At 33.5% G+C, this 14,229-nt stretch overlaps 1 protein-coding gene across 1 annotated transcript in view; it reads right to left on the bottom strand.

The window, feature by feature from the left end:
• PRKCA (protein kinase C alpha) overlaps window positions 1–14,229 on the bottom strand; it is a 487,054-nt gene that overhangs the window by 292,453 nt on the left and 180,372 nt on the right. The window lies entirely within an intron of this gene.

Raw genomic sequence — 14,229 nt, 5'->3', positions numbered from 1 at the left:
TTTATAGTTAAATGAAATAAAAGTCAATTCTCAAATGAAAAAAATCACAACTACCAGCAGGCTTTATTTTAAATGTACTACTTTACTAGTAATAAGAGAAATGATAGGAGGAATTGGTTTTTAAAACTAATATGATAAATCCAGGAATGAGTATCCAAAGTCCCCATCTGAATCTGTTCTTCAGTATTCCCCACTTTGCAAGATTGTTCCCTCAATCATTCCCAAAATTCTGCATTCAAAATTACTTTCCTTAGGGAATTTCCAAAGGGAATTTAAAAGAAGTTCTGCCAAGCTAATCCATATTATTAATGAATATCTTGCTCAGATTGAAATCCTGAGTAATATTCAAATCAATAAACATTTAATATGCACCTGACTTTCTTCAGGTTTCAACTAAAGCCCCACCTTCTGCAGGAAATTCTTCTCATACCTCCTAAATATTAGTGCCTTCCTCAGAAATTCTCTCCAATTTATACATTGCTTGCACATAATTGTTTTTATATTGCCTTCTCATTGGACTCTAAAATGTGGTGCAGTGGATAGAAAAATAGGTCTCATCTTTCTGAGTTCAAAAATGGCTTCAGATACTTAGCTGTATGACACGAGGCAAGTCACTTAAACCTGTTTGCCTCAATTTCCTTATCTGTAAAATGAATGGGAAATAGAAACAGCAAACCACTCCAGGATTTTTGCTTAAGAAAACCCCAAATGAGGTCACAAAGAGTTGAACATGCCTGGAAAACTTAAAAACAACATTAGACTCTAAACTCCTGGAGAGCAGGTATTGTTTTTGCGTTTCTTTGTATGCCTGCACTTCTCACAGTACCTGGAATTTATTTAGCCTACATTTGTGGAATTAACTTGACCTATAGTACAAGGCACCCTGCTAGACTCATGTTCCTTTGGGAAACCAGTACAAACTTGGGGAACATGATCCTCAAATAAACTTCCATGCCCCTTTTTTCTTCCTTACTACTTATTCCCTCATGGAGGCTGCTGTTGCTACCAATGCTGCTGTTCATTTCTCTCTCCCTGAGCTTCTACTAATCACAGCAATACTTTTTTTGTCTCTAAATTCTTCTGGGTTAGAGTAGGTCTTTTATGTGAATTCATTCACTTTTGCCTTGAAGCCTTTAGCTGGCTACACTTTTCCGGCAACAACCCCATATAAGGAATGTCACAAAACCCTCTCCTCATTTCAGTGTTTCAGGTACCTTCTACCAATGAGAAATAAAGTCTCAATTTCAATAATCCTGTCTTAATTTTTTTTAAAAATCCCTTCAAATTGAATGTTCCTTGAGTAGAAACCATGCTTTGGAATCTGTGTCTATTGAGAGTCCTGGTTGTTGTTTGTATTACAACTACATACATTACTTAATAAATTGTTTCATGGATACAATCCACTCAGTTACTTTTAATTTCCACTATAATAGTACACAATAAATTTAAATGTTAATATTCTTCTGTGTTTGTGTGTGTGTGTGTGTGTGTGTGTGTGTGTGTGTGTGTGTGTGTTTGGAAAGCTCATGAAAAATATGAAGCATAGATCATGTATAAATAAATATGTATCCATATCCATATCCATATCCATATCTATATCCATATCAATACATATCTTCTAAGGCAAAAAATAAAATATAAATGTGAAAAATGAAAGGAAGAAAAGAAATGATGATGTTCATATTAGTGCTATAAAAGTTTGAACTAGCTCTCACTACCTGACCAGGATATTGTAATAGCACATTAGATTTGTATTTAGATGTAGTTTCAGAGAATTTTTAACTGAGAAGGGGATTCCTGCAAATAACTTGCACTGGAGCAGCAAATCCCCTAGAAGTTGCTCTGAAACCTGACTCATTCCTCTGTTTCTATGAGAAAAGATATCTAGAGGTATCCAGGACTGCATGAGAGGATGTTTCAGAAATTGGACAATTGTATGAAATGATAAATAAGTTAATCCCTTTCATCATCATGATCCTCCCCACAAACAATTCCTCCTCTTCCTAAATCCACAGTGACTAGAACCTTGAATCCTTTTTTTTCTGTCTCCTAACTTCAGTCTCTGCTCTACCACTAGCAATGACTTTGTTCATGGGACTCAGCCTATTCCTCTTTTTTCCTCTACTTCCTATGGTACAACAGTCTAGATCTGTTTGTGTTTTCTGCAGAGATGTTTCCTCTCATCACCATATTAGAGTGGCTATTTGTCAAAATTTCTTGAATTGTTTTCACAAACTCAAAATATTTCCAGAACCTATTGTGTACCACAGAAAATGCTTGCACTGCTACCCTTGAACAAATGCCTTATAGTCCCTTGCCCTCCAGGCATTTAGATTGTAAGGATCCAAAGAAATACTGGAGTCTTTCTGTGGATCAAAGATGGGGAATGAGAGAACTAACAAGGCACCCTGTTAGGTACTGGGGACACAAAAAAAGAAAAAGAACATTTCCTTTGTGCTCAAAGATACCCATTATACTCATGTGATTCAACGGGTACAGAAGTAGATACAAAATATGAACCAAGTTAAAAAAAATAATTCCAAGAGGCAAAGAAGTCAAATTTTAATCACCTACTAGTATTTGAAGATATGACATAAAAATGAGAGTATATGTGCAACACACTATACCACTGATTCACACATTCCTTGAAATAATTTCATCTCTGTGACTCAACTTCTCTCTATCAATGAGGCATGAACAAAGTTATATATTTGCTAATGTTGTTATCCTATTTGCAAACAGCTTTTTAAAATTTTTAAATAGTGAGTAAAAATATTAAAATATTCTCTGCCATATAGATTTCTGTAGAAAAGGAATTAATATTGAATTCTATTGCAAGTGAAAATTTATATTTGCCTTCAGTTTTAAAATCTCTCCTACTATAAAAGATGAATCATTCACTAGTATCAAATGCCAATCTCAAATGTAAACTAGGGACACATAAGGCTTTTTTAAAGGAAAGATTAAAATTCAAATTCTCATATTACATTTGTTCCCCCTGAGATTACTGTTGTATAGAAATGGCATCTAGTATTTCTTAAAAAATTTTATTGCTTAAGTAAGCAAAAATGCAACTCTACCCTTACAGAATTCTACTATCATCACAGGAAGAAAAAAAAACAATTTTTAATTAATGTTGAATCATTTTTATTTTAAACCTCTTCACACCTAAAAATTCACAAAACAGAACAGGATCTTTAGATCATAAGTTTTTTTTAAATGAAAGCAGAGTTTTAAATTTTTCTATTTTCTATCAGTAAATATGAAAATTTCCTTAAAGAACATTAAAATAAAAGTACATTAAACATTTTGAATGATTTTTAAAAAAATAATATTAAAATTGAAGTGAGTAGCTCCAATACTATTTTGTTTGACTGTATATCCCATCTCTCCATTCCCCTTTCCAATGCTTTCTTCTGGAAATTTCTTTTATTCTTTTTTTTTATCACTACAACTAGAGCTATCATCTTCCAACTGCCTCCCACCTCCTCAAAAAAAAGCCCCCTCTTATAAAAATATGCAAGAAAGAAACTGCATATATTAATCATGTCTGAAAATTTTCTGCACCATTCTTCATCTCTATTCCATCACCTTTTGTCAAGAGAAGAAGATACTCTTCATCATTAGACTTGTGCATTTTCCTTTGCAATATTGTAGTCATGGTATAAATTGTACTGATCCTGCTCTCTGAATCAGTCCATACAAGTTCTCCCAGTTTTCTCTGAATCCATAACTTTCAACATTTCTTATACAGCAATACTCCATCACATGAATGAACTTTACTCATGTCATTTTCTTACCACATATTTTATTCTGGCTTTCCCCAGTTAATAGGACCCCATTCTGTTTCCAAATCTTTGCTACAACAAAGAATATTGCTACAAATATTTTTATACAAATAAGAATTTCTTTCTTGGGTATCATTGGATTAGATGATAGGCACAATTTAGTGACATTTTGAGTTTACTTCCAAATTGCCTTCCAAAAAAACTGCATAAAATAACAAATCTACCAATGGTATATTACCATACCACAGACTTTCAATAACTGTCATTATCCATTTATCATTTTTGCATGTCAAGCTGTATTTCTGCCTTCAAAGAAAACTAGACTCTTGCTTCTTTATCATCCATTGAATGTCCAACCACTGCTGTGACCTTATCACCATGAAACCTTCAATAACACCCCTTTTCCCATAGGTGAGTACTTCTTTGTATCTTCATGTGTAGAGGGTCCCAGACCCATCTTCATTAATCTCCCAGTTCTGTTCTTAGCTTCAAAACAGTGTGCCCTTGTTAGCTTGCTTCATTCTGCCTCTCCTTCCCATTTGAGCTTCCTTCTGTGTGCTATCTTGACCTAATGGGATGGAAGCTCCTTAAGAGCAGAAACTGTCTTTCCTTTTACTCTCCTAGCACCTGGAACATACAAACACTTAAATGTTTGTTTTCCATCTTCCATCAAGTGGCTAAGTGACATATGGGAGTTGTTTTAATTAACATTAATCCTATTATTAGTACTATGGAAAATTTCTAGATTATTGAAAGTATGTCTTTCTTTTGAGAATGTTCAATTTATGTACTTTAAGTATTTTCCATTGGATAATGGTTCTTGCTCCTCTATATTTGTAAAATTTCCCTATGTATCTTGAAAATAAGATTTTTTTTGCTTTGTTTTGTTTGTCCTTTCTGCAAGACAATGTGGTTAAGTGACTTACCCAAAGTCACACAGCTAAGTAATTACTAAGTGTCTAAGGCCAGTTTTGAACTCAGGTCCTCCCGACTTCAGGGCAGGTGCTCTAGCCACTGTGCCACCTGGCTTTCCCAGAATATAAGATCTTTATCAGAAAGATTCTGCAAAGTTTTTCTCCAAAAATTAAATGGTTTTTCCAATTGTAACTGAATTTATTTTATTTAAACAATTTTTTCCATTTTCTATCATCCAAATTCTCTGTTTGATCAAGAATTCTTTCCTTTTGAGCAAAATGAGCAGAACCAGAAGAACATTATAACCATGGCAGCAACAGGGGGTTGATGATCAATCTTAATGGACTTGCTCATTCCATCAGTGCAACAATCAGGGCCAATTTGGGGGTATCTGTGATGGAGAATACCATCGGTATCCAGAGAAAGAATTGTGGAGTTTGAACAAAGACTCTTAACTTTAATAAAAAAAAAAAGTTATCCTATTATGTAATTTTGCTATCCTTTATATTTTATTTTTTTCTAAAGGATATGATTTCTCTCTCAATACATTTCCATTCAGCTTAGATCAATGTATAGCATGGAAACAATGTAAAGACTAACAGACTGTCTTCTGGGGTGGGGGGGAAGCGAGATTAGGGGAAAAATTGAAAAATTGAAAACTAAATAAATAAATAAATAAATAAATTTTCAAAAGAATTCTTTCTTTTCCAGTGGCTTGCCCAGGGTCACACATCTAGTATAGTTCAGAGACAGATTCTTGAAACCATGTGTTCTAGACTCTTAGGCCAGCTCTCTAATCCACTCTTCAATACAATCTCTCAAGGAATAATGACTATAAGGAATTCAGCAAAGTATGGGAAAGCTTAAATGAGGTGTTTCAGAATAAACAACCAGGAAAGAGTACATGTAGTTACAACATAAATGCACAAAATGACAAAAAAGTGAACACTCTAGGATTATATTAGAAAAGAGTGAATAAATAGACCCTTCCTCTTCTTTCTGCAGAGGTGAGAGGCATTCAGTGTGAAATATTGCAAATACTGTCAGGAAAAGTTAATGTGTTGGTTTGAATAGATTTTTTTCTTGTTTTCTTTTTTTAATCTTTATATAGGGTAGAGGACCAGGAAAGAGATAAGGAACATTCAGAAATTGGATTGAAAATTTTATAAATAAAATATTCCTAAAGTAATCCTAGCATTTGTAGGGCAGACAAAAGTTCACAATGGGGCTAGGAAAAAGCACTATCTTATGAAACAGTGCCACTCCCAAGATGTCAAATACATTCCCAAACAGAAATATTTCAGAGTTTTAATTATTAAAAAAAACCCAACTGATCTGACCAAGCAACTAAGATTGAGAAGCAAATAGAGTCTTAATGGAATTGTTCAGTAATTGGAAGAAGTATTTTTTTCACTAATTCTCCTTTACTAGCAGGATGTTTAAAACTCATGATATTGAATTTTCTTAAAATAAAAAAGCTTGATTGATAGAGAATAAGACTTTGTGATTCAGCAGAAGAGCATCTGATCTGTTTTCAGAGAATATGAACTTAATCCAAGCTAACCTCTTTGCAACTTCAAGTACATTATTTCTATGGAACTCATTGTTGTCATAACTAAAACAATGATAACTTAGATGATTTTTAACATTCTCTGTATCTCTAAAACTGTGATCATATGAACAAGAATAGAATTATGGAGGAAAAGTGAATTTTTTACATTTTCTGAGAGTACCTCCTAATTATTACTCCTGTTAATTTCCAGTCATATTTCTTGCCTAAGAAATGAAGCCTCTGTCACTGTCTTCTCAATTTTCAGTTACAATATTCTAAAACATATTTCTTTTTAAAAAGGAGGGGAAAAAATAAAAAATAAAAAAGGAGGGGAGAGTGATAGTTGGGAGGCAGGAATGAGAATCAGTAATGACAACAATAGGCTCTGTCCTGCATATATAGCTCAGAACTACAAAATGTAGTTCAGGTCTGCTTTAAGTTCATTTCAGATAGAAGTATGTCTACTTGGAGAGTCATGGTATAATTTATGAAATGGCAACATTATACATATTCACCATTTTTTGTTCTTTTTGACATTTGTACAAAAAATCAAAGAAGGATGATTTTTATAGGTTGTATCTTGGATGATGGTTATCATAAAACACATGAGAAAGAGAACAAATTGAAAGAAGATAGGCAGAGGATAGTGTTGGACTTTGGTCCAGAAATCCCATTGCTAAGGCATATACAAGAGGATAAAAGACAGAAAAATCCCCAAATTTATCCACAAATAATTTTGTGGTAGTAAAAATTAGAAACAAATTAAGTGTCCAAAATTTTAAGTAACAGCTTGTAAAGAGCAATATATGAACATAAGGCAATATTATTGTACCCATTATATTGGTTTACTTAGAAGATCCCAGAAATGCTACATTTTCTAACCCAGCAGTCATCTTTCCCCCTATTCTGCTTTCTGGGATGCTGAAAAATATAGGCCACTAGATCTTGTCATTTATATTGCCATCACATACAAAACACTTTTTTTTTATTTTTCCTTTGACAACATGTCACCAACATTGTCTACTAAATTTTACCTCCATTTAAGTACTTTTACATCTTAGCTTTATTTACAACATTATTGTTATTGACCATTGTGTTTTTGGTGATTCTGCCTTCCTCCTTTTGCAGTGTGATAACTTAGAGTCAAATTCCATTTCAGTCACTTAGTAGTTGTGTGATCTTTGGAAAGGTACTTGACTTCTCTGAATGTCACTTTCTTCATTTGTAAAATGAAGTTAAACTAGAAGCCCTTAAAGGACTCTTCAGCCACAAAATAATTGATCTTCATTTTATACAAGTCTTCCCAAATGTTTAGAATTGTATTTAGAATTGTGTTTAGAACTGTGTTTGGAATTGTGCTTATAAGTTGTTTTTTCACCAAAGAAAAAATACCAGACTTTTCTAGATAGGAAAGTTGTACATCTTATCACAATAGGTTGTAATTTGCCAAAAAATCAATCAAACAAAAAACAGAAGCCCAAAGTCCAAAGGCTCCTTCAGAAACACAATTTCTAATATTTAAAGGATATCTAGAATTTCAATAGTTATAACATATTGTCACAAAGGTCAATAGGTCTGAATAATTGAAAAACTGGCATATATACATACATATATATATATATATACTGCATAAGGACTAGATAAATATACTTTAAATATACCTTTAAAAGACACATAGATTGACTAGGTAAAATGACTGATGATGCTTTTAATAAATTAAAAGGACTACAATTGACTCCAATGTTAGTAAAATTAGCCCTAACCTCACCTTAATCATCTGTGGCAGATTAAAGGATTATTTTTCCTTGAAGAAAATGGATAAAATTACCCTCTAGGAGCTCTGGAACTTTGGCAGGGTTAATAAATATACTGGATAAATAATCAAAAAGAGCTAGAATCAGAGATTAAATATACTCCCTCAAATAATTACTGAGTAACTTTGGACAAGTCACTTAAACTCTCTTGGTTTCAGTTTCCTTCTCTTTAAATTAAAGAAGAATTCGATAGAAGATCATTAAGTTCCCTCCAAGTGGTAAATCTTTAATCTTGTGATTCAGTGTCATTATGAATATTTATGATCATACTGTAGTAATAGAGGGTTTTTGTCCACCTTTTGGGCTCCTCCCACAATGCCAGGTCCATCATCTGTCTTTTTTGGCTGATATTATGGTATGCTTCTAATAGCCTGTGGCTTCTTCCTTCCTTTTAGTTGGAAGCATGAGCTAGATGTTGATTGGAAAATAAGATAATTTGCTAAGAATTATGCTTGAGAAATTAATAAAGCTCTGAGAAAAAGCCTAAGATTCAGTACAGAGACTTATGATGACTTTTTAAAAAATTATTATTACTTACACCTTTATCATTTTAAGAGCTGTGAGACTTGATGAATGGAAAGTTTTAAACAGGAAGAATAGCTCTGATGTCCTACTAATGACATGTATTATATGATCTTGGATAAATCAGTTAACCTGTCAATGACTTAGGCAACTCTCTAAAAGAAAAATTAACGATGAATTGTAAATTGTCACAGTTGGAGAAGGCTTAACATACTAGGAGAGTTCTTTATACTGATAAAAGCACAGGTCTGCAATAAATTAAAAAATAAATTCATATCAGGCTGTCTTTGGTTTGTACAGGGGAAGGTATATTTTAAGCCTAGATTCTAGTTTCAGTATAAGAATATAGAAACTTATTTTAAAACCCATATCAAAAGCAAATGGGTTTGACTTCCAAATGAAAAGTTTTACTGCAAAATTCATAGAACAAAACTATATTTCTCAATGGAAAGAGCTATTTGGAATCAGAAGACACAGGATGCCAGCTCTACCACACTTAATCTGTGTGAACTCTCAACAGCTTGTTTTCTCATCTGTAAAGTCTGGGTCTTAGACTCTATATTTCTTTCAGTGCTAAATCCTAGGATCCTATAATCTTGGACCGAGTCTTTGTGTCCTCATTTGCAAAATGAAAGATTTGGACTGACCAAATGATATTTTACATAAAGTTCACTGTTATCACATGCACCTCCCATGGCTATTGTATGGAGTTCACTTTATTTACTGACACAATTTTGTTTCTCCTTTTTCATAAAATAATGTAACTGATTCCTATGAACCCAAATCCTGCCCCCCACCCCGAATAGGACAAAAAGTAACTGGCAGCATTTAAAAACTGATTTATCAATTATGCTAAGAAATTTCTGCTTCTCATACCATTTTTAGTACTTTATAATTCCTCTCTATCTTACAAGGTTGCTGTGGTATTCAGTTTATTTATTTATGTTTGAATTTTATAATTTTTCCCCTAATCTTGCTTCCCTCCCCCCACCCCCACCCCCACAGAAGGCAGTCTGTTAGTCTACAGTTTTCATACTATACACTGATCTAAGTAGAATGTGTTGAGAGAGAAATCATATCTTTTAGAAAAAAATAAAATATAAAGGATAGCAAAATTACATAACAGTCTTTAGTCTTTGTTCAAACTCCACAATTCTTTCTCAGGATACAGATGTATTCTCCATCCAAGATACCCCAAAATTGTCACTGATTGTTACATTGACAGAATGAGCAAGTCCATTAAGATTGGTCATTACCCCCATGTTGCTGTTACAGTGTATAATATTCTTCTGGTTCTGCTTATTTGCTGTGGTATTCAAATAAGGTAATGAATAAAAACTACTTATTAAATTGTAAAGTACTATATAAACATCAACTGCTACTGATGCTTGTTGCTGTTACTGTTGCTGTTGCTGTTACTTTCATAATTTGTTTCTAGGTTTCCTTAGACTGCTTATTGACTTTCAAATTTCAGAGAGTCCTTTATAGGTCTCCATTAGAATATCTTGAAGAAGTCCCATTGTTCAAACTTATAGTGCATATTTCCTTTAGGCTAGAATCATTGATTATGCTTCACCTAACTATAATTTAAAAGTTTGAATTTGAATATATGTCTTTGAATGTAATATTCTAAAATGCCAGAAAATTAAGGCCAGAAGGGATTTTGAAAATTATCTAAAATTATCTAGTTTGATGCCTTCATTTAACAAGAAGAAAATTGAGGCAGAGGGAAATTAAATGAATTGTCCAAGGTCCCAGAGGCAGCTAGCTGGCAAAGGTGGGGAAAGGAATGTATTGGATTAAGGATTAAGGATTAAGATGCCAGACCAGTTGTACTATCTCTGGCATCTTTTTCTAAGAAATCACCTCTTCCCTGGAGGATATTCTACTTGTTCTTGCTTTTGCTCATGCTATATGGCATACTCAGAAGGAACTCTTGCCTTCATCCAAAGAAGTATCCCCTCTCTTATCAATCTCTCTCATTTTTTTTCTTAAAGTTATTTTGTACATGATTTGTATTTATTTCTTTTTGAACACACTAACTCTCTAGTAGAAAATAAGTTCCCTGATGGCTCAAGGCTAGCCTTAATTTTTGTCATTGCATAGCCATTGATAAACACAATGCCTAGAATCTAGACACTTAATAAATGCTTCTTGCTAAATTCTCTAGTCTTTTCTCAATGCTGTGAAGAAGCTCAGTGGGAACTATTTTACATAACTCTTTAAGTCACAAATATATTCCATAATACTGATCCAAGACAAATTCAATAGAAGGAAACACAGTAACTGCAATGGGAATGAAATTAGAGACTACAAGGGACAGGTATAAAATTAAATAGTCCCTTAAGGTTATGCTTTGGGTATTTGGGAATAATGGAATTTTTTTAAAAAACTGAAAATTAAATCACTTTTGTGTTCTGAATATAGCCTAAACTATTTTAATCCTGTCTATTCCTGCAGGTTCCATTCCAAGTGTACCTGTAGGCAAGATGACTTTAGTTATGCTCAACTCACATAATAATGATTGTGGAAGGTACATGATATTCAAATTTGTCTGAGTTCCAAATTTTTCTGAAATAATGAAACAACTCTCTTTCCACTAGCTATGACTTTATATCCCATATGCTTGTCTTTAGCAAAGGTAGCTTACTTAAAGCTACCACAGGAAAGTCACAAATCTAATCTTCATCATTTTTGCTCAGTCATAATGTGTTTGCAAGACAAAATACAAAAAAAACTTTGTTTTCAAAGTCTTGGGGCACTCCTTGCTCGTAGGGCTGGAGGCAAAGGGTTACGAAGACAGGAAATGTGAATTTTTTGGCTTTCTGCCCCTATCCAATCCATTTACTCAACCCATAACCTACATCATTAATTATTCTATCTACTTACCTAAAATGAACCCCTAAATCATCTCTAAAATAAATTGTGGTTAGATAGCAATTCTATGAACTATTCTTTTAAAGCTTATGGCTACAAAAAAGGTTCATTTGATTCAATTTAACATTTATTAAGGACTTGCTCTGAGCCAAGTATATAAAGAATAACTACTACATGAATTATGGTCCCAAGCAACTAATAATCTAATAGTATTAAACTAGAAATCTGGGAAGAGATTGGGAGTACAGATATAGATTTGGAAAATATTTGAATATAGATGATTATTGAACTCAAGGGAATAGATAAAATCACCAAAGGAAAGAAGGTATAAAGAGAAAAAAGAGATTCTAGGCCAAAATCTAAGGGAATATAACACTTAGAGGAACCAGGAAAAAAAGACAGAGAATTGGTCATAGAATTAGAACAACAATGAGAGTACAAGTCACAGAAACCAAAAGAAGAAAATATCAAGAATGGAAGAATGACTACCATGGATCAAAGAATTACAGATTTAGACCTTGAAGAGAACTTGGACCATCTTTTCCAATTGCTTCATTTGTTGTTGCTGTCATTGAGTCATTTTCAGTAATTCCAACTCCGTGCCCCACCTACCTTGGGATTTTTCTGGCAAATATATTGGAGTGGTTTGCCATTTCCTTTTCCAACTCATTTAACAGATGAGGAAACTGAGGCAAAAAGGGTTAAGTGAATTGCCCAGTGTCACTCAGCAAATAAGTGTCTGAGGCCAAATTTGAACTTGGGAAGAGAATTCTTTCTGAATCCTATATCTGCTGTTCTATCTAGCTTCATTTTTCAGATGAGGAAATGTATCCCAAGATGTTGAGGAACTTGTCCAAGATCACAGACCTTGTAAGTAAAGGTCTACAATTTAAACTCAAAACAGACTCCAAATGGAGAATTCTATCCAATTTATAGTAGCATTGCTTTGGATACAAATAAAATTCAGTTTAAGCAGTTTGCTTTTATCACTTCTGGAAGGTATTTTGTTCTTGCCTCTGGAAAAGGCCTGCTGAAAGGATATAGGCATTTGGATTGCAAAATGTAGCAGGGAACAGGGATGAAGAATGAGGAAATAGGACATGATGAAATAACTTGTGCATAGTTTTGCCAAATTCCATTGAAGTTCAGCTACTGAGTCTCTTTAACCAAAGATTTTAATAGCAAATCAATTCCTGGATTTTCAATCTAGACTAAGTCAAGAAAATTCAGATTAACAATGATGTGTGCATAAAAAATTAACTATTGGGGCAGGTAGTTGGCACAGTGGATAAAGCATTAGCCCTGGAGTCAGGAGGAACTGAGTTCAAAATGACTTTAGACATTTAATAATTACCTAGCTGTGTGACCTTGGGTGAGTCACTTAACTCCATTAGCCTTGCCAAAAAAACCCCAAAAGAAATAATTTATTAAAAAATTAAGTATCCTCTTATCCACAATGTTTTGTATTTCATATGTGAGGAAAGCCCAGTGTATATGGACAACCAGTTAAAAAATAAGATTTTAGCTCAGCTAGCTCTTCAAAGTCAAGGCAGAGATTTAGGTTTAAGTGGGTATGTCCATCAATTTGAGAGGGTCTGCTGAAATGACCCTTTAAGTCCCTTTCACCTAGAATTCTATATATTCTATAATTCTAAAACTGATTCTAAGATTCAAAATTTAGGAAGTCTATTACTGTCTACAAAGTGAAGAAGCTTTACATTTTTAAAAATCTAAACTTGCAATTCCACCATTGTAGGGAATTCCAAAACTGGAAACCTCCACAAATACAAATATGAATCTCAAGTGTAACTCAGCTTCTCCTGTTTGTTTACAGAGGTAGGGGCTTTATAGGTGTGAAACATTACATGTAACATCAGATGATTTCAATATATAATCAGATTTCACACACACACACACACACAAACACACACTCTCCTCTTTTTCTTAAATATTATTTGTTATAAGATATGCCTCTCCTGAGGGAAAGGAAGGAGATATACAATTTTAACAGACCAAAATATATCAAGTAAAATCTATTTAAATAACTTGAAGACTTTGAGAGTTTCCTAAGAGGTAACTGAGGGACATTGGAGGATTAAGCAAATTGTCTTTGACTCTTAATGAGTATCAGAATCAAGAATCAAATCCAAGTTTCCTCTGGGAATACTAGAATTTTGCTTATGTGTGCATTTTTGGTAAGGTTAGATCTGCCCCTTGATCATCAAATTATTTTATATGGCTTTATTTCCCTTTGCACTAAATACTACAAATAAAGAAAATTCTAATATTCCCAAAATAAATCCTGAATAATTATGGCAAAATGAATCAATTACTATTATTCCCAGGAGAAACTCTGGGGGGGAGAGAAATAAACTGAAAAAAAATCTCATGATTATTAAGAATCTCTCAACATTGAACCTAGTTTGTATAAACTCAGACAAGTTACAGTTCTAGACCATAGGTTACACCTTTTTTTAAACAAAAGGTCTATTTTCATCATCATTTTTCTATTCTGAACCTAGGCTCCAGACTCATAAAGATTCCAATGAGTGTAGTCATAGAAATGTGAGTAAAGCTTCTATATCACCCTTGGAAACAAAACCAGAGACAAAGTTCATTCACAGCTTTCACCATATAACCAATGGAATTTTGGCACCCAAAGTAAGATAACCAGAAGGCACATTCAGATGGAGGAACATGTCCTGCCTTGTAACATGTTCTATTAGATGAGAAAGTTCATTCTTGCCTCTGTTTCAACTCA

Source organism: Macrotis lagotis, chromosome 2, assembly GCF_037893015.1.
Source record: "Macrotis lagotis isolate mMagLag1 chromosome 2, bilby.v1.9.chrom.fasta, whole genome shotgun sequence".
NCBI classification, from domain to species: Eukaryota; Metazoa; Chordata; class Mammalia; order Peramelemorphia; family Peramelidae; genus Macrotis; species Macrotis lagotis.
Note: the sequence above shows the minus strand (reverse complement) of the source record. Positions and strands in the feature narration are given on the sequence as shown.